Raw genomic sequence first — 22512 nt, 5'->3', positions numbered from 1 at the left:
ATACCATACATGAATAATATTAAAAAAGTATACAAAAAAAGAAATTTATAGATAAAAAAATAGAAAATGTATGATTAATAATGTTGCACAAAAATTATTATAGTTACAATATAATTAAAAATTAGTATAAAAAATGATTTATAGACAATACAGTAACTACATGATTACATCAAAAACTTGTTTTTTTCCAATCAAATTTTATATATTTAAACATTAAAAATCATGATATTAATCTTCTAAAATTCCAAATTTAATTTAATTATTTATGTAGATAAATATCATTAATTATTAATTTTATTCATAATTATGAATAAATAATTGATAACAAAATTTAAATAAATAGTTACAAGTAGTTTTAAAAACAAATTAGTGAAATTATTACTGACAAGAATCAAAAGGTGTTAATACTAAATTTTTAAACATATGGTATATCTTACAAAACGTAACCTAAGTCAAACTATTGATTTCGCGTTAAATAAGGCTTGAAAAACAATTTTCAACAATTTTCAAGCCGTACAATGTATTTTATATTTGTTCATATAATAGAAAATTATTTTAAAAAATTATATAAAATCAAGGCATTAGTAAAATAAATATTTAGGTTTACACTGAAGCTTTTTTCTAGCATTAAATAGTAAATTATTTTTTGAAAGTCAGTAACAACGTATGCATACACATATTCTAACTATTATAATACAGAACATAATTTAAAAAATATCTTTTAACTAATGTTAAGATACATTTTGACATATTATACACATTTGACCACAAACATAGTGATTATAAGTGGTTTACTGCATGTCTAAACTCAGCTCTATAATAATCTACAAAAAAACATACAGTATTCACATCAAAGAGATAAATAGTCAAACTGATATCAATATTTATTTTGTTTGATATACATATTTTACAATATGTATACAAACAAAATGTACAGAATCAATAATAAACATTAGCCAATACTGTATTGGTTTAATTCAACTCCTACTTCACTGTAGTAAGATCGGTACACCTTAAACTGCTTTTTGTGTTTCCTGAAATAATAAAAATTAAATACATTATAATGTCACAATAATAAAATAAATATTTGTACTGGTCTTATTGTTGTATAAAAGGGGATTCTTATATCAACAGTAGGCACTCGTGAGTATAATCACTCTGTATACTTATTTATATGCTCACAAAACATTTGTAAACATAAAAGAAATGTGTAATTTTACCATGGACCTTATATTAAGTATAAGGTCTATGAATTTTACTAGGTATCTCAATATCCCAGAAGCCATACTAGTATTTGTACTTTCTTCAAATCTGAAATAATATTACAATATATTAATATTTTCATCTTCAATATTATATATTGTTAGATACAAATTTAATTTTGAATATTAATTAAAAACTAATTTATTATAATTTATAAGCTTATAACTTTATAAAAAATAATATAGGTATTATAATATAAATACATATCTTTGTAATTTAACTTTACAAAATTAATCATCAATAAACATTTACTATAATTTGTTTGTTCTAGTCTAAAATGTATATTATTTTATATTATAATTAATCATTTATCTATAATAAATTATACATAGAATATAATCTGATAAATAAAATATAAAATCTAATAATTTTAGAAATCACATAAAATATATTTTACATTTTCCATTATGGCTGATATAAATTGTTTTAAATTATTTTTTTTTTAAGGAAAGTATTGAAATATACTGAAAATAAATGTCATTATTAGTTATAAACAATATTGTTGTAAATTATCCAGAATAAATTGAATTTAAAGAACAAATTATAAATTCTGCAAAACGTCTGTAATGTGTAAGAACTACAATTAAACAATAAAAAAAATAGTCAGGAAGTATAGGAACTAACTTTTGTCCGAAGAGGCTCTCGACCTTCAGCGGGTTGAGCAGTTCTATCGGCCGGTTATAAAAGATACAGATGTATATTTAATAAGAGCATTTTTCCACACAAACAATATAATAATAACGTTTATATTATACGAAATGGGCGTAGTCTTAACCATGGATAATGATATAAAAAATAATAAAAAACGGCCAACGGTTATCCTTGGACTATGGTCATTGGCACCTATAGTTCATCCTACTCGGTACACAGTGTGATGCACATTATTAAATTTTAAGCAAAATTTTAGATTAATTTATAAATGAAGTGTTTTATCATCAACCACTATAATTTGATTTTAATATTGTATAATTATTTAATGAAAAAATTGCAACTTAAGCACGCGAAATTAACTTATAAATAACAAAAAAGAATGTTCCCAGATGGTCCTAACAACTACCGCTACGAGTTCATGTACCGTGGAGAAGAGTTGAATGTCCGGCCATCGGTCTAAGAACTCTATCCATTCACCTGAACAAAACCTGCCTACCTCCTCCTTCTCCGCTTGTCGAATCATTGCAATTCATGTCCGTGCAATTATATATATATACACGTATGTAGTTAAGATTTCATACATACACAATAATAAATAATACATCATTGACCAAGGATACGCGTAACACAATACCCTATCCAAGTTTCATTTCCCACAGCCACAAATAGTAAATAATATAAAAGTAACCATGATAAAATACCATGTCGAGTATTTATCATGACATTTTTTTTTGGCAATACTGATAGCAAATTTTTAGACACACTATAGAATATCGTAAAAAAATTAAAATCGCAAAACAATCTAACACGCAAAAGAAAAAACATGTATAACTTTTAACTAAGAACAATAATTATAACATATTCTTCAAGAAATACATTTAAAATATAGATACTGGGTAAATTAATGTATGTGTACACCATTTTTATAAAGATGCATGTATCTAATTTTGACATTACCGAGCGTCTCGACAGTCGAGGGATATATAACGAGTTCAAGCAGCTATATATAGAGTGGCTCGTCTGAAAAATATTCATTATTCTTCGTAAGAAGACTAAAATAATATACATTTTTTTTTTCAATAAACCAGTTTTAGACAAATATTTATCACCGCTTGACTAATCCACAATATAACCAAACAGGTAGGATTTAATAATTAACATTCCACATTATATTTAAAAAATATTTAGTAAAAGAAAATTAAGCCGTTTCATAAAGGTAAGTAATTACTTATTATTTAATTTTATTACTAATTTCAAATCATGAACAATTCAATGATTCAATTGAAATACATTAAAAATACAGAAGATCCCTATAGAGTAGAAAGAAATAGACACAAAATATAATTCATAAATTATTTTAGTTGTTATCTAAGGTTAATCCATCACAACAACTACCATGAGTCATTATAAAACGTGTTTTATAAGATTCCAAAAAAAGATTGCCCTCCTGGACACTTGAATCTTTTTATATAGCATACAAATATTGGGTAGCAAAACATTAATAGCATCACCAGTTGTTAGGATTACACTAAATATTTTATTAATATTCTTAAATACTTACATAATATAATAACTAAGTAGAAAATTTGATAAAAATGTCAAATACAAATAAAAATATATAGTTAACAATACCTAAAATAAAAGTCCCATAAATATTTTAAGTATCAATGTTATTACATAAGCAATAAACACATTATACTTGACACAATGTACATATTAATACTGAAATAAAATTTAAGTGACTTTAAAAATATAAAATATCAAACACTAATAATAACTAATATTTAATAAACAGCCAGGTTTATTGTTATTCCTAATTACGGAGGAACCGACGATAATATTGTAACAGCGTATGGAAACAGTCACCACCGGCTGCGGAACAAAATTAAAAACGCAATCGGTGGTGGAGTTACCAAAACCCATTACAAAAACATCCATAATTGAAATGAAGACTGGGTTCACAGTAATGTAATTTTGAAGTCAAATGAGCAGGTTTGCGTGACCAAATTGAGGAACTTCCAACCATTGCGGGATACAAAATAAATAACGCCGGCAATGGTTTGGAGTTACCACAGCTTGAATCACGATTTTTTCCAGTGTTTCTAGTCATTCCCTCTCCACAGAAATTTTTTTTTTATAATATGATCATTATTACCCAGGAGAGACGATGTTTGGTGAATACCGCTATGCCAAATTCAGCGACGATTCAAGGTTGTCTTGTCAGGTTCAATAACTCTTGGTAACCTGTACACGCCAGCAGCCAATCATAATTGACTTACAACAACTACTAAAGCAGTAACAGTAACAATCTTTATATCGAATATTATTATTATTTTAGAATTTACAAGATAAAAAATAGTATAAATTATGGTAAAAGTATAAATTTTCTATAGATAATTTTATTTTTGTGGACGTTGCTGTTCTAATGAGTAATTTATAGAATTATAGTAGATTGTTAAAATAAGTCAATAACCCGTGGAGGTAAACAGATAATGAAACATTAATGAATAATAAAAAAAATATACAATTAAAATTAAAAATATAATTCACAATTTTGTACAATAACAAATTAGTCGTAGGTAAACTATCTTTAAAAATTACTTAACATAATAGATTTAATTTGTATATTACTTATTTGTCGTTATCATATTTACAGTAATCCAAGGTAGATAAATAATAAGAAAATAAATTTAGTATCAAATATAACGGAGTAAAATCTGTCATCTACATGAACAATAATTTTTTTTAAAATAATTTCAATAAATGTTGTATTTCTTTAGATTCCAAAAATAAATGGGTAGGTAGAATAAATAGTTAATGTCATTACGATTATTAATATTCTCTGATAGGTTTGTTGTACAAAAGAAAAAAACTGAACGTTTCAACATAATATAAATTTCTACTACGAGGGTTTCAAGGCAGATGTTCAGATGTATAAAAGGGAAGAGCACAAATGCTATAGGTCACGCAAAAGGGATGAAGGGAACAACAAAAACAATATAAATCGATTCTTGCGTTCGTTATATTTGTATAAAATGGAGTATGTCGGATGATAAATTACCACGTTTAAAAGTCGAAAAGAAAAATATTATTTTATTCTATTAGTAAGCGTAGATATACTGAAGAGTAAAAAAGTTAAAATGTGAATTGGTAAGAGTGTAAGAAAAATGAGTTGGCGTGAAATACCGTGACTTTGGGGGTTAGAGGGAAAAAATTATATATATAGATGATTTTGTGTGCAAGTATTATACGTATATATTATAAAAACAGACTGTTCATTCGATTAGGGTGACTTGTGGGGGATGGGCGAGGGTCGCGTAGGAAGCCGAAGCCGGCTATGACCTTCAAACAGCAAACACACACATACACAGGCTTGCCATCTGTTTTTACCGAATGGTTTTATACACTGCGGTATTGAACTTATAGATACACTCGATTGAGAACATTTTTGTTTAGTATATAATTTTCTATTCATTTAGACCTATATCGAAAACACAAATAGACGAGTATTACATCACAATGATCTGAAATTGAACGGAGAGCAGTTAAAACGTATACATTTTGATCGTATAGGTATTAGGATCTACGAAGCCGGCATTATAATAACCACTTAGGTATTTTAACAAATTAATGTTTCTAAGAGACACCGGTGCCGTACAACAACTTAAATGTACCTAAAAATTGTCCACGTGTTGTTAGCCAAATAACAAATAGTAACCAACAACACGCGTTTAAAAATAATTCTTACCTTGACGAATGGTTAACACCACAAACGCGGAATGGGCAATAAAGTAAAACAATACACAAAACTAACCGAACACGGACGAAAAAATATAAAATTTAAAACATAAAAAGTAAAAGGCATAGTATGGGATAGCAAGGGACGTGGACCGAGACGAGAACCGAACTGCCGGCAACTGAGGTCCGAGAGCCGCACGTACACCGGTGCGTATGCGCGGTACGTACTGTGTGCGGCGTTGCTAGTCGGCAACGAACGACAACGTAAAGGGGCGGAGAGGGGACCGTAGAGGCCGAAGGGACACCCCCTCTCGACGACGAGCGCAATATCATACCATACGGCGCCAACGCCCATGAGTAAGGGTGAACAACTAACCTAGGGTAAGAATTTTAACAATGATCACCGCGTGTACACACGGTAGTCAGCGATGGTGGTGTAGGTCGTTTTCAGTCCTATCCGCGGCTGCCGTCACTCCTCTATACGGGCCAATATCCATTATATGATTAACCGTTTTTTTCCATCAGGGGTGACAACAATACTATGAACATGCAGCCCCGGCGGTGTGAAAACACAATATTCACATTGAAATTTTAACGAAATTCGGGGGCCTGCAAGCATAACAATATTATATTGTAATACATAGAAGGAAGGGGCTTCTACTCTTCGTCGATTGGAAAAATTTCGAATGTAAATTGAATACGTTGCAAACACCAAACGTTAATTTTTAGGAAGCGGCTTTAGAACAGCGGTTAAAATTAAATAAGTATATTTACCTAATACATATTTATCACGAAAATATTGAATTTCGTGAATCGAAGATCTTAATAATAAATTTCCAAAAAAGATGCACACTACAGTCTAAAATACTATTAACATAGTAATATTGTGTTTATGAAAATATCAGCCATTTAAAACTGCATAATATAGTTTGACGAATATGTATATTTTTCATTACGGGTCTTGTAATCTCCTTTCTAACAGACAATTAACCAGTAAAAATAATATAATATTAACAACAGAAATTTTAAAATTACTTCAGAAAAATTATTGAATTATACGTTATAATATAAGTATTAATTTATTATACGTTTATATACCAAGATTTGAGCAATTTATTTTAAAATTAAAATAACATAATGTAACGTTCAACTAAAAATGATTTATTCTAGAATCGATTTTGTTTACTTAACACAAGTTATTATTTATAATTTATGCACCATACCATTCCGTTATGTCAAATTTAGCACGCAAGGGTTAAAAATAATAGGTTCTTGGAAAACAAATCTACACAAGTAAAATGTGTTAAAATTAAATTCATCTTAAAACCAACACGTTTAAAATCCAAAACTATTACAAAAGAAATCAAGTTAAAATTTTATAACCGGCTAAACTCAGAAAAAATTAAACATATGTATTATAAATGTCGAACATAAAATTTTAACTTTTAAATTGTTATTTATGTTTTTAAATTTAATATTGATAATATTTATGATGAATAAATTGAATGCAGAAATGTACACTAAGTATAAGATAAAATTCTATAATATACACCAATAATAATAAACAAAAATCTTGGTTAAATAATAAAAATGTAATTAACTATATTAAACAATATTATATTATGATATCATAATTAATTTTTTCATGATATCTATATAAAATAAACTTATTACCTGTATAAACCCAATATAAGCGCATTCAATTTAAATAGAAACATTTGTTTTATACTAAAAAGTTGATTAAAATAAAAATAATTAACTATTATAAAATACCAATTAATTAAATCGAATTAAAAAGAAAAATACAAGTCGTTTATTTTATTTATAAAAGGAAACAGTCTTAAAATAATACATAGAGTAAGAAAAACTGTCGACTAATTTGATCAAGATAAAAAAATATATTTATCTATTAACTATGACTTATCGTAATGTGATTAAATGTATTCAACATTATATGTAAGTATATAACATAACTTTATAATGTTAAATCCAACGAACCGTAGGTAGTAGATAATAGTAAACTACCAAAAGAAATATGTATAATCGAAAAAGTAATTAAATTATTTTTAAACATTCGGACGTCTAGAGATAAAGATGCCAAAGCCTTGAGGGTTTCACACAGGGAAATGTACACAAAACGATTATTTTTAAACATAGAATTTTTTTTTCGAACGATTGACTGGACTACTGGAGACCTTGAGAGGAAAATTGCCGAGCCGTTGCTGTTACATAATGTGTAATAACGAACCGATCGAGCACCGTAAGGTTTCTCTGGTCGTACGACGGAAAACGCGTTATTAAATCAGTAAAATAAAAAGTATAATAATACTTAACAATAATTTACGTGGTGAACGAAAATATTGCTGTTGCACTATAGCAGTAATACTTACCCATTGATGAGACAATAAGTTTTCAGAAGGGGTTGAAATAATTAAATTATTAGTGTTGTCGATGTGCACTGACTTATAGGTAATGTAAACGTTATTTTTTTTTCAGTGACCCGAAGAAATCGGAAAAAAATAAAATAAAACCATACAACATTATTTTAACATATACCCGAGACATGTAGTGCAGATAAACGTAACAAAAATAGAAAATACTAATAAAAGAAAATATACCATGTTCAATATTATGACGGACAGGTGGTTGCAGAGACGGCTGCGGAGTCCTTGAAGGTCTACGAAGACAATGGGTGAGAAGAAACGACCTCAGCCCGGCACAAATCATGGTCAAATGCTCCTTGTCTGCGGTGTTCGCGAATGACGCCAAACCGGTCTCGCCCCGCAACACACGGCGCGCACACGCACACATGCACCAGGTAACAACACAACACGACGAACGGCGCGGCAGGCTCGCGCGCGAGGGAACGCACAATACAGACGCGTCGCGCTCGCAGTGTTGCCACAACCGACGACTGCGGACTGGAATCGAACGGACGGCGACGGCGGCAATTCCAGGGATTGACGCGCGACCGACCGGACGGACGGACAGACCGACAAAATATGGTTATTAAAATTATTTTTATATCGAATGCTTCACGAACTTTTGTTTCATACGGGCGTGCGGTAATGACTCGTACACGCTTCAGCCATGCAGTATCTCACTCTGCTCGACCACCACGGTCACATGCCCACAACCACCACTGTCAATATTGTAGAAGGAAATTACGTCACGGACTTTGTCTAATTAGTCTGTGACGACGAACACGTAACCGATCTTCGGATTTTCGTGATGCTGTCTATAAATATTAAATCTACGCAAAATGAGAAAATATAACAAAATTAATAATTTAAATAATACTCGAATAAACTCTTGACGTATATATGTGTAATATTAATAAAAATTAATTATGGATTCTATACTAAAACACTAAATAGGTTCAACAAATATAATTGCATTGTATAAAGAAATATATAATAGTTAATATAATACACACCTAACTCAAGCAAACATAAAATATTTCATAGAATATTATTTAGTTCATTTTTGTTTGAATGTTCCCAACTGATTATGATAAAAACATTCAAGTGGGCTGTAAAAGATGAAACAGATACATTTTCCCGGAAAATTATTAGTTATATTATAATACCCTGAGAGTTTATTTGTATGGTATACTATTACAATTTACAATAATCGATGAATAATATATAAATATACGACAATTTAGTTAATTTGAATTTATAACTAAGTAATATGTTAACCTTTATTAACCTAAAAACATTTTTTTTTTTTAATATTGAAAATAAAATAGAAATTACTATTAATAAACTATTAATAATAATAATAAAAATATTAATAATTATTAATCAACTATTAAGTTTTAATCTGTAGTAGCATAATAAATGTATACTATTATGTCCGATATTTCATTTTGCTTACTACATTATTTTAAATTCTAATTTTAAATAAATTGTAATAAAATTTAATATAATTAAGCATGAGTATCTTATACAAGAATATTTTAAACAGATAACGAATCGTTCATTTTAACTAAGTTTAAACATTATTTTGTACTTTCCAAATATTAAAGTTATTACTTATTACAAACTAAGAACTACTGCAGTTAAGATGTCAGGTGCAACCGATTAGATAAATAATAAGCTAAATAAAATTTTATTAAAATCCTTTAAATATCTCTCACAAAGAAAATAGAAACCTTCAAATATCTAAATACGATCATATAAATAGCTAACTACACAAAATGTAAATATTATGTACCTATACAATTCTAATACATACAAGAATACTTATATGAAAATCTAAAAAGAACTACAAAGAAATAATTCTGTTTTTTTTTTTTTTTTATAAGAGTTCATAATGTTTATATAATATTAAAATGTTAATGACAAAGCATCTTCCAGTAACTTACCCACGCGGTTAAATACACAATGCAAGAGATTTCGTACTCAAACAATTTTAACGATTATGAAGAAAACCAAACTGAAAATAAGAAGTATCCTTAACATTTCTGTTTATACCCGGACTTACACACATGTTCAGTGTTCACCACAGTCGTATGCCCCGATTTTAAGGTCTATCACTACAATAGATGGAATTTATACCTGAAACTATATCACAAAAGAACAAATTTGATCGTTGACAAAGGTATCTTTTCAGCCGCCAGTTTGCATCGATTTTGAAACGTTTCAGAAGAAGTGCACAAGGGATTATTAAATAATAACACCTGGACATCCGACTACAAACATAGTTCCCAAAATATATATTTTGTAATACTTATTTTTGGAATATTATATTGCCTTTAGAAACAGAACTGCTATAGGTTGTTTTGTTAAAATATTTCTGCAATGTATACAAAGGAAGATTTTAACATTAATAATTATATTATCTTTTAATAAGAATATACACTATAAGGTCTTCATAATATGTATTTCACGTTCTCATCAATATTTGATAGATGTATATGATAATAGTTCTAATTATATTAAATTATATTAAATTAATTTGTTTAATTAGTCCTAACGCCAAATAATGACCAGATTTTTACCAAGCGTTGATTGTTATATTATATTTTAATTCGTTTAACTCATTCGAGTTGTTACAATTACATGTTGTAATAAGTAAACACGAAAACCTTTAAAATTAATTAAAAATAAACTGTTGTTTAAAATCTATTAAATACTAAAACATTCCACTGTAATATTACCATACAAGAATATAAATTAAAATAACAAAGTCAAAGTTACTGCCCGTTTTAGTTTTTTTGAAATTCTATACGACTATATACTTTATATACCCAATATTATAGTTACGTAATAAAATATGTGCACTATTATCAAGTAAGAATATTTGAAACAATTTTTACAAAAAAAATACCTTGAATTTGACCTTAAAATCTATCTTCTATTAACAAATCAGAGAAAATTGGGAGACGTACGAAGAAATAAAATATTTTTGCATTTAAAATAAACGAAAATTGTTTTAATACGAATCAGAAATATTCTGATAATAATATAATGGACTAGTAAAAACAAAATGATAAATAACTTATGATTTTAGAAATAAAATATAATTCCTTAAATATTAAAAATATTATTCAACAACATATTACAACTTATTTTTTTTTACAATTAGAAAATTAAAAATCGGTTGAAAACCTATCAAGTACTTAGAATAAGACCATAAAATATTAGGTTTTTTTTGAAAAGTGAAAAAATGTTGTTTTTAAAAAAATTGTATAGGTTATTCATTATACTTTGAACAATTGAAAATCATCGAAAATATCTTCATGATCGTAAGGCTGGTGTAACATATACGTGTATTTTATACAGCAAATTACGAAAAGGATGCATGTAACCTCATCAGCGTTAATCACAATAATAATGTGATGAACACAAGAAAATGAAACACATACAACAACGTAGGTACAGTTTATAAATGCAATATACACACATTTAATGTGTGTGCAACTTGTATTTATGTTCCAGCTATTCGCGGTCGAGATTGTGTAAGAAACGATCCGAAGGAGTTCAGTGATTCGTGTAGCCGAACCACCAGCGTGTGCCCTTGACATCGGCCAAGTTGAACGTCCGGAGGACGACGCTCGTCAACGTCTTCAACCGCCGCCGCCGCTGCCCACCCGCCAAGCCCGACGGACCACCCCTCCTACTTCACACATACTGACATACGTACACATATACATTACTATAATAATATATATATTAAATATACGAATAGAGGTGCCCCCGCCAACCGCCACCCCTCATACTATTATGAGTAAGACGAGACATTATAGGTAGATACCAACGTGTACGCGGTGCACGAAGGTAATATAATTTTCGGAGAAGAAAAAAATTAAAATGGCGAATTACTAAAATTGCGATTACATTGCAATCACTGGCGGCCATCGTTGTCGTCGTCGTGAGGCTACCATTCGTTTATTATTATGCAATTTTTTTTCCAATCTTTTTTTTTCTTCTCGCAAAAAGGTTAACGAACCAAAAGAAAATCCACCGTGCCGGAAAACCGGTTTCCGCCGCGAGGCTCACACGCGCGCACGACAGCGGTCGGTCGACCGGTAGTCGACGTAAATGGCCCGTGCCTGAGAAGTAAGAAAGCACACATACGAAAGCTTAACGAAATAATACCACACGCACACAAACGAGGCATCGATGGAGTACACACATATGCACACGCAGTTAAAACGATTTTATGACTAAACAAACGTGATCGCTCCGAAATATTATAATAGCACCTTTAAAAATCTTATTAATATAATTTTCGTTAAATTACACTTTTGATTTGTTTATTACTAGTTAATCTTCATTTTTGTACCCACAAAACCAACGATATATAATTAGATAATGATACAAATAATAATCTTAAGATTAATAATGTCAAGATTTTTTAGTAAATTTATCGATATTATGTTTAAATAAGTGTATAGTAAATAATAGTTACGATTATTGAGTCAATTTTTATATAATAACAAAAGTAGCGAAATCATTAATTACGTTTCGAATGTTTCGATCGATAATTGAATGGACTATTTTCATGTAACGTGTACGACGAATTAATATAATTATATATTCCAGATAATCTTTGTTTTATTGTAAGTCCTTTTACGAAATTTAAAGATTATGACATTAAAATGAAGGTTATTATGAATGTTAATTAATCTCAATAATTTTGAACTGTATTTATTGGGAGATTAATAATTTACCTTTGGTACCAAAATATCTATGTATAATTCTATTAAAAATACGATTTACGTCTTATAATATTTTTAACAAAAACAAAATATATAACGAATATCTAGATATTTTCAACAAAATGTGATTAATAAAATCAAAATTAAATAAAAGAACTGGTTTGATTTTCATGTTTTGGCATCGTAAAGATCGTTGCACTCTTAGATCAAGGTTATTTGCCTCTATATTTTATCATATTATGCACTCGTGTGAAGTGTAAAAATGTGTTGAAAAAGTAATATTAGTGAAATAATAGGACAGAATCTTATACAAGATAACCGAATGCATAAATGTCAAAAAACTAATTTTCAAATTTTTAAGGAAAATATGTAAATGAATACTATAAAATATTAATTGCCTTGAATATTAGAATTGTGTACTGACAATTGACATGTATTGTAAGTAATTAGAAACATAGATGATGTTAAAGATTAAAATAACATTTTCTATTCTATCTACCCATGGTATAATATAAGTTATAATATTCAGTTAAAGTAAATTATTATTATGTATACTTTTTTGTTTTCAATAAATTAGTAAAATAAAATATACTTTATGTCTTTATATCATTTTTATGTATATAGATGGCACAAGCTAGAAACTATTGTAATTTGTAATGAATATATAGAACTTTATTTTAATTTTAATTTAAAATCAATAATTTATAGGCAACTAAATGCATGAATCTAATAAATTATAATATCAAATAAATTTTGTTAAAGAAAATGAAAAAAGATAAATTTTTGTTTTTAAAAACAGAAGGAATACTTAAAAAAGAATAAAAAGGAACTTAAAAAAGGTCTTTTTCAAATAATCAATTTTATTTTGATATTACTGAATTCGGACATTTAAAACTTACATTAACAAGTAGATAATGAACAGTTAAAAATACTAATTTGCTTTGTAGTACTTGGTTAACATGATTCTTTTGTCATAATAAAAAAATAGGCAACTTAGTACAAAAAGAAGTTGTTTTTGTTGTCTATACTTGTTTATAATACACTATCAACAGAGTCATTAAACATCTTACATTACAGGGATTGTTCCACATTCAAGTGACTTAATAAATGTCAGGTAATAAATACAAATATTCTTAAATATTAAATAAACAAATAAAGTCGATTAATATAGAACTATAAGATTGTATTTCTAAAAATCAAACTTTATTCAATCACAAGTTTCTAGTTTTAAAATATATTGCATTTTGTTATAAGACTTTTAAAAACATTTTTTAATTTTACTTTATCAAATTCATATTATACAATCATTACAAACAGGATAAGATAAACGGCGAAATTTAATTTATTTCTGTTTTATTTGTATTGTTGTATCTATTGAAAACTAACTTATTAAAATACTTAATATAGTGGCATCATTTGGACTACATAAGGTGAAAATCTGCATATTTAAAATATAAAATTATGGTGATTTAGCTCACTTCTTAAATTAGTTGATTTGAAAAATGGATACATTCTTTACTAGGTTTTTGGCTGCATAAGAATATACATATTAAAAAATATAGGAAAATTATACAATCAAAGTTAACAACAATTTACATAATACTATTAATAATAAAAAAAGGTTTGATCTCTACAATAAAGTATAACTTGATAATTATAAAACCTACTGAATAAAATGCATGTAAAAAAAAAAAGAGAGGATTGACAAACATATTATCTACCTATCATAATACAAAGAGAATAAATATAGATAGGATTATCAATACATAGTTGGCATCAAACAGTACCTACCTAAGTATTATTAAATACAAACATTGATTTATTTATTAATACCTAGTTCTTTTCAATTCTACATTAAACACATTTCATTGCTAATAAGTTTCATATACCTATAAATTACCTAATATATATTACATGCTATTAGTTGTAATGATTGTATAATCATACTTGATGAAAATCAAATATACTTATAATTCATATTTAAGTGGGAAATAAATTGTTGTAACAATAACTATTTAATTAATACAATAAATATTAAAGCAATGTAGTTTAAAATGTTGGTTGTCCTAATTATTATTTATTTTCTTTGGTTCTTTGTTTCTTAGTATATTTAAACAAACTATCAAATAGGTTCATTTATTAACCAATTTTATGTCATATCTTACACATCATAATCAAGCCATCAAGGTAGGTTTAACAACTTCATATAAACCTCAACATTCTTAAAACCAAAAAAAAAAAAAATATTCTTAATACCAAAGCATTTCTTGAACTATGAGATATTATATTTACACTGAATCAGTTATTTTATATTGAACTATTAATACTTTGTTTTAATAAGATACTTGCAATAACTGCAATTCAATATAATGTCTATCTACAGAATAACCATAATTTAATAAATTTCTAAGTTTAGTACAACTTATACAGTTAACAATAAGTGACGCACATTGAAAAAAAAGGATAAAAGTTTGATAAGTTATACAGGTCAGATTCAAATAATTCTGAGAATAAAGAAAATAATCACAATTATTGAAATTGTGTACAGGAGCCATAAAGTTTTTGCTTGTATTGAAAAAGTTGTATTTTAGAATACTATATACCAACAACCCTAATAGGTACCTAACTTTTTTTGTTTTAATATATTAGACATAATATTTTTACAACATTAAAATAAATTTTTTATTGAATTTTTTAACACATCAATATATTTAAATATGCATGTGTAAAATACTAAATACAAGTGTTTTAATATGAAATACTTTTAAACATCATGATAGAAAACATACTGAACTAAAAAAGTGGAGGTAGATAACGTATGGAACCACAGCCTCCCTGCACTACATATACCATTTTGAAATTTAAAATAAGATTATATATTTATTACAGTAAATTTATAATCAATATTTGATATTTATTAATATTAACGTCAGTCAGCTATTTACATATAAGCAGTATATTATAATACACACTACGGTAGTTGTTATAACATTAGATAAAATAAGTATTGTAGATAACAAAAGATTAATAAAAATAATAATAAATAAAATAAAATTATAGAAAATCAAGGCCATTTATTAAAATTTTATACTATGCATTGTTCTAATAAAGGGATCATTCGATAAAAAGTTTGAAAGTGAAAGGTCTCAAAGGATCAAGTATGGGCAGTTGGAACTCTAAGGCTTATACGTAGGAGTCGAGGTCCATCAATATTACAATGAATTTATTTTAATAAAATGTTATGATCAACCTTTAGATGTCTGCTTCAAGAAAACAGAGATTTAATCCGTTAGCGTATCCATGATTGGTTTACAAAAATGTGGGGATGATCATTTTTTTAAATAGGAAGCTGGCAAACCTTAAAAAGCCTTTCTGTACTTATTCAATTAAGTTTATTTTAATTTGAAGATATGGATTCTAAATGATCGAGCCTTAATCAAGAAATGATTGTATAAGAGTAAAATAAAAGGTTATTATACAATATGCTAAGCTAAGATCTATAGTGTGGCGACACTATAAACACTACACAAATATAAAAAAATGTATTCATTTACACAATTTTCTTTAAATATACCGAGTAACTTTAACATGTAAAATAACAATGATTTAAAATATTAATACATACATACCTTTGTATGAATAGTACTAAATCGAGTAAATTAGATATTTTCATTTATATTTCAGTATATCAAAAAAATAAAAAGTTAGAGGAATTATTAAGTAGAAACATACCTCATGTGACAGGTGTTTTAAGTGAATTACACCAAAAACTTTTTTTCCATAAAAATAAATCCATTGCTTCTTTAAACTAAAAAAAAAAAAAAAAATACATTATATTATACACACTAACTAAAACATCGATTTCTTAGTATGATACATATTTAGTTTATATTCTCAAATATTAAATTGAAACTGTACAAAATTAACATTTAATATACTTGTTTGTTATTGGAACTTACCCAAGTTAGTAAGTTATTCAATTGACTAAATTATAAAATGTATAGTATAGTATAATATAATTAATAATTATACATTTCAAAATTACATTTATATAATTGTTAGTCAGGTCTTAATTTAGGGGAATTTTGACATCTGTCAGCTAGACCACTGATAACATTAATGGTTTTCTTAAATTATTTATACTATTGTCAAATTATTTTTGAAGCATTAAAACTAATATAAAATAATAAAATAACATCATAATGCATTTTTAAACATCAATATAAGTATATTGTATAACATTTTAAATATAAAAAAAAACTAACTATTTTTTGGTACAAAAACTGGAAAATTCAATAAATCTTATAACACAATAGTTTGGTACCAACTGATTTTTACGTTATAGGGAGACTAAAATATATGGAATATAGATTAAGCAGAATTGTTGTTGTTTCTATTTTAAGGAGGGTTATAGAAGTATACGAGGTATATACTATAGTCTATAATGTATACATAGGCTTGCCATTCGTCCCGGTGCAGCTCTTCTGCCATTTTAAAGAAAAGGATATATTAGCTTCGAATATAAAATTAATTTTACAGTATATCTTTTGTATACCAGGAACTTCTGCTCCAGTAGAAAGAATTTTTCGCTTATGAATAACGCTTGGTCAGACGAAAGGGCAAGGATGAATGAAAATACTGTACGAGGTCTAATGGTATGTAAAATGAATTTTGGTTTAACTTGTAATGAATTTTATAAAAAAATTAAGAATAATACAACTTTATTGAAAAAATATCAATATTAGCTTATGTAAATTGTAAAAAAAATATATTGGTTTATTCATTTTTAAATAAAATAGCGGCTATTTATTATTTCCATTTATTAACTAAACTAAACTAAACTAAAAAAAAAGGTTATCAATATGATGTCGTCCCGGTTTGGTGATTTTAAAATCTGGCAACCCTATGTATACATCATATTATAGTTCTATATAACAGACGCCCCTCTATAATATAGAAGATCTGTTATAAGAAAAGTTTACCGTTCAAGGTACAAAATATTAATATTTTATCAATATATAATAATGTTACCTTTATAATTAATAAAGCATTTTCTTTTTGAAGATAATTATTTTCAATGATTTTAGTCACCTAAAAAAACAAAAATTATTAATTAGTGATATTTATTAAAAGTTTACTTTATTTATATATGTACTTATCAATCTATCATACATATAGACATGTATGATAAGTAAATAAATTTTGTTTTATAATATCGGAGTAATTTAAGAACTAAATAACTTTTATACTGAAAAATAGGCAATATGAATTTATGACTAAAATAGTTTAAAAAAAATTATAATTATGTAATATAACAAACAAGTAATAACAATATGTATAATATTAACAAATTCAACCTATTATACTTAACATTTTTGATAACGTATCAAAGTATATAAACATTAACAACTTAAGTCTTATCAAACATTTAATTTTATCTAATTACTATCATGTAAATACAATTATTTATAATTAAACAATAATATTTTTAGGCCTACCACCTACCTATGTCAATATTAATAATTAATATACAATAGTAGTTAGTACAATACATTTTTCTCATGTGAGATTTTCTTATTAAATTATTAATAAATGCAATAAATATTTAATTTATATTTTAAAAACTATTCAATTATATAAAATAATACCATTTATTAGTTTAGTAAATAGAAATAAAGATATTTTAAAAATCTTTGCACTTCAAATTAGTATGTAAAATTATAGTTAAGAAAACAAAGGAAGTATCTATCTATACTAAATTGGTTATGAATATTTTTACTAAAATTACTTTAATTATATATTATCAATAAAATAATAATAACAGATTACCTATGTTCATTACTCAAATATTAGTTATTAGTTATTACTATTAAGATTCATCATTAAATTCTTCGACTTATTTATATATTTTCAATTACTATAGGTAGTATACATATAATTAATTATTTATGGTAGTGTTTAAAAGCTTGTAAGAATAAACTATTTAACTGTTAATAAACACAATTTCATACAATGCATTTTAATGTAACTAATTTATATTACTTATTATATCAATAAAACTTGATTATTATCCAAATCATTAGATAAACATAATTTTTATAGGGGAAAATGTGTTATCATAATTAATGAATGAAAAACACTTAAGGGGCCACTACACCAACATTTGTTTTCTTCATCTATAGAGCCGTACCGTAGGGGGTGGGCCTAGGGGTATGCACTCCAGGCGCATGGTTTAAAGGGGGTGTCAAAAAAATTGAAATGCATAATGATAAATAAAATAGGGGGCAAATATTTTTAATTTTGCCCTGGGCGCCAAATCTTAACGGTACGACTCTGTCTATCTATATTTCACATAATATAAGAACAAAGATACTCCATATTTCCACAATTACGACACTCTGGTTTAGTTTAGGATAGCAGCACTTATTATATATTTTATAAAGAAGAGTATTTCCTGTGCATTGACTGGATAGATTTTTAATATTTACCATGTTGAATAAGTTATTGAATAGTTTATAATGGTTCAAAATAATCAAAATAATTTTAAATTAAAACATGCTTATATTTATAAAAAATATAAATATTAAAAATCTATCCTGTCAATGCACAGGAAATACTCTTCTTTATAAAATACATATTAAGCACTTTTGTCCTAAACTGAATCAGAGAGTTGTAATCATGAAAATATGAAGTATTCCTATATTATGTGGGAGATAGACAGAGAAAACAAATGCTGGTGTAGCGGTCCCTTAATGTATTGTTAAATATAATTAATGAAATACAATGCTTAGATTTTTATATAAAATATATATACCTAACCTAACCTAACCAAAGTAACCTACCTGAGAAATAATATCTAATATCACATCTTTTTCCACTTTTTCTAAAACATGGTGGTTACCAATCTATTTGGATCTATTAGATGAATCTAATTTAGACGTTACGTCTAAATTAATTTTTTCCATACTAGTAACTTTCTAGTAAGTATTATGGGCAATGTTCAAATGCCCCTAAGATTCATTTCTATTTTATGTTAACAATTTTTTGCAGTTACGATGAGTATTTTCTACACTTTTTCAAATCAACTTTTTAACTTTTCATTACATATTATTTTCACCATTAGTCACTTTTTTATAGACAATCGACAGTTATTTAAAATAATTTCACGAACTCAAGCCACAATTTAATTTGTTTAAAACAGTGAGGATCTACCTGATTGTTCATTGTCTATAACAGATCTTCTTCTTTTCAATCTTTCCATAACCTATTCTAACCACCCATAAATATATGAAAATGAAACAAATATCTTTTTATTTTATTTAAGCCTTATATGTAGGTAACCACAAAGGTATACAACTAACATTTATTTAAGTTTTTTCAAAAATATGTATACCTAATATAGATAATAACTTATTTGATTTTTTAATGTTACCAAGATATCATATACCAGATATTAAGTTTAGCACTTTTTCGTGCATAATTTCAACTCATTATAACAGAGTTTTGATTGTAAATAACTATCCTACCTTCACACATCCCATCTAATAATAAATATTATCAATAAACCCAGTCTCTTATTTTCCAGTTATTATTACACTTGCACTCTATTTTGCTTTTTTACATTAACAATTTATTTACTTTGATTATTTGTTGGGCCTAGTTAATTCATTCATTATAAAACGATTCCATAAGAATAAACAAATTTAAGTAACTACAATGTTGATAAAAAAAAAATAAACAGAATATTATTTATTTTATAGTCTTTACTATGCCTAATAATTCAGTAGTTTTTTAATTGTTTAATTAATTAGTAAACCACAATACTTACCATAAACACCAAGTCATTATAATTTAGACAACAATAGGTAATGCTCTTAAAAAATAAAAAATTACTAAATAGTATTCATTGTTTTTACACCATTAAGTAGCACATATACTATATTTATATACAATATACAATATTTTCAAGTTTTAATAGATCTACATTTCAAATATTATTGGGAAAAGATTATTATTTTGAAAAATACCATAGTTATACACAAATAACATGTGCACGGCATGATATAAAAATCAATAATGGGAACAAACGGCATGGCGTGGTCATTCATTCTCTCGATTTTATATTTAATAAAAATATGTTGTTTTAATGTAAATAATAAGAACCCAGGTTAAAAAAACAACTATTGTTTACACGTACCGTTAAAATGACAGTAGGAAGTCGATCCATGTTTATGAATTTTGTACTAAATAATTGTTTACTTCATTGACACAGCTTATATTATGTTCATAAAATATTCGGAATTCGGATGTAGAGACAGAAATCTAAAAATTATAAACTATAAGAAAGGTTTAAACGGGAACACTGCGTTTAACAACATTTTTAATTTCGTATCATGAGTCATGACAGCAGACCCCTAACTCGATAGAGTAGAGAAAAAGAGATGAGACAACAGTGAATAGACAATGAGACAAAGCGTCAAAACGCTACCGGGCGGCGGGCGCCGGGCAGCCGATGAATTCAGCAGCGTCCATCTCGGTCTGTCGGCCGGCCTTATACAGTGCAGCCAATAGAGTCAGGAAAATCCATTCTCTATAATTTATATTATAATACATTTTTATATTTTATATTGTATACAATATTATGCTTATAAAATACACTATTTATAATAAAAAATGTTATGCAATAGTTCATGAGTAACATTACTAACGTATGATCGTTAAATATAAATCAGCTTTTACAATCATACTTGTCACATGAGTCTTACTCTCTTAAACTGGTCACTCTAGCCGGCGGCAGAGATATATCAGAAAAGTCCGATGTCGATGATGGGCGGCGGTACTTTACTACTTTGAAACAAAATGTTTAATGTTAAGGACATATTTGTACTTAGAATATTAGAATCTAAAAAAATAGTTTTTAATAAATGAAATGACGCTCAGTCTGCACTCTGCTATATAGTTTATATAGTGATTTGTAACCAGACGACGGTAGCACCACATAGTGTCGTTTTTAAGATTAAAAAATGGAGGAGGGTAAAACACTCGATTGCAAATTTTGCCGTGGTTTTTCAAATAGTTGATAGTATACTCTATAAAAAAAAAAAAGGAAAATATATAACAAATTAAACATTCATCAATTATTATAAAATAAATAGTATAGTTTTCCAATTAAGTGCGGGAAAATTTAATAACACTTCATATTAAAAGCATAGTATGTTAGGTAGGATTATCTTAAAAAAAAGCTTGTTTGTGAATACACGGAAAAAAAATTTACTTAAAATATCTTATTCATAAATCGTATACGGTAGTGCTGTCTAACGTACGAGTACGTATATTATATGGTCCAACGGTAGACGTGATCGGTTTATTGCCAAGTATAGGAAAGTTTCATACGACTCCGATGGATGGCGCTACCATTATCGTCCAAAAAACAGCAACGACCAACATCGTGTCACCGCAACCCTGCCTGGTAACTACCAACTGGTGCGAGTGACTGAATAAAGAAAGGGCGTTTCCGGCGTTTCCGCTCTTAACATTTCCTGGGAACTTAAAACCCGCTATTTATCATATAAAGTATAGCCATGGATCCTCACCATCACACACTATTGTCTATTATAAGAATGGACAGATGGAGAGAATGTTTTTATTTTGAATACTATTGTAGTTCAGGGAAATTGTATTTTGTTATCGCG

General features: G+C 27.2%; 1 long non-coding RNA gene across 1 annotated transcript; it reads right to left on the bottom strand.

Annotated features, from left to right (window-relative positions):
• Positions 1-364: 364 nt before the first annotated feature.
• On the bottom strand, positions 365-21300 carry LOC132922878 (uncharacterized). The gene is made up of 4 exons (XR_009661070.1): positions 21018-21300; positions 17852-17911; positions 16553-16628; positions 365-1311 (listed from the first exon to the last, which is right to left on the bottom strand). It is a non-coding gene; the product is annotated as an uncharacterized LOC132922878 (long non-coding RNA).
• Positions 21301-22512: the final 1212 nt, after the last annotated feature.

The sequence above is a fragment of the Rhopalosiphum padi genome, chromosome 2 (genome assembly GCF_020882245.1).
Source record: "Rhopalosiphum padi isolate XX-2018 chromosome 2, ASM2088224v1, whole genome shotgun sequence".
Lineage (NCBI taxonomy): Eukaryota > Metazoa > Arthropoda > Insecta > Hemiptera > Aphididae > Rhopalosiphum > Rhopalosiphum padi.
The sequence above is the reverse complement of the archived record's forward strand: the minus strand, read 5'-3'. Positions and strand labels throughout refer to the sequence as shown.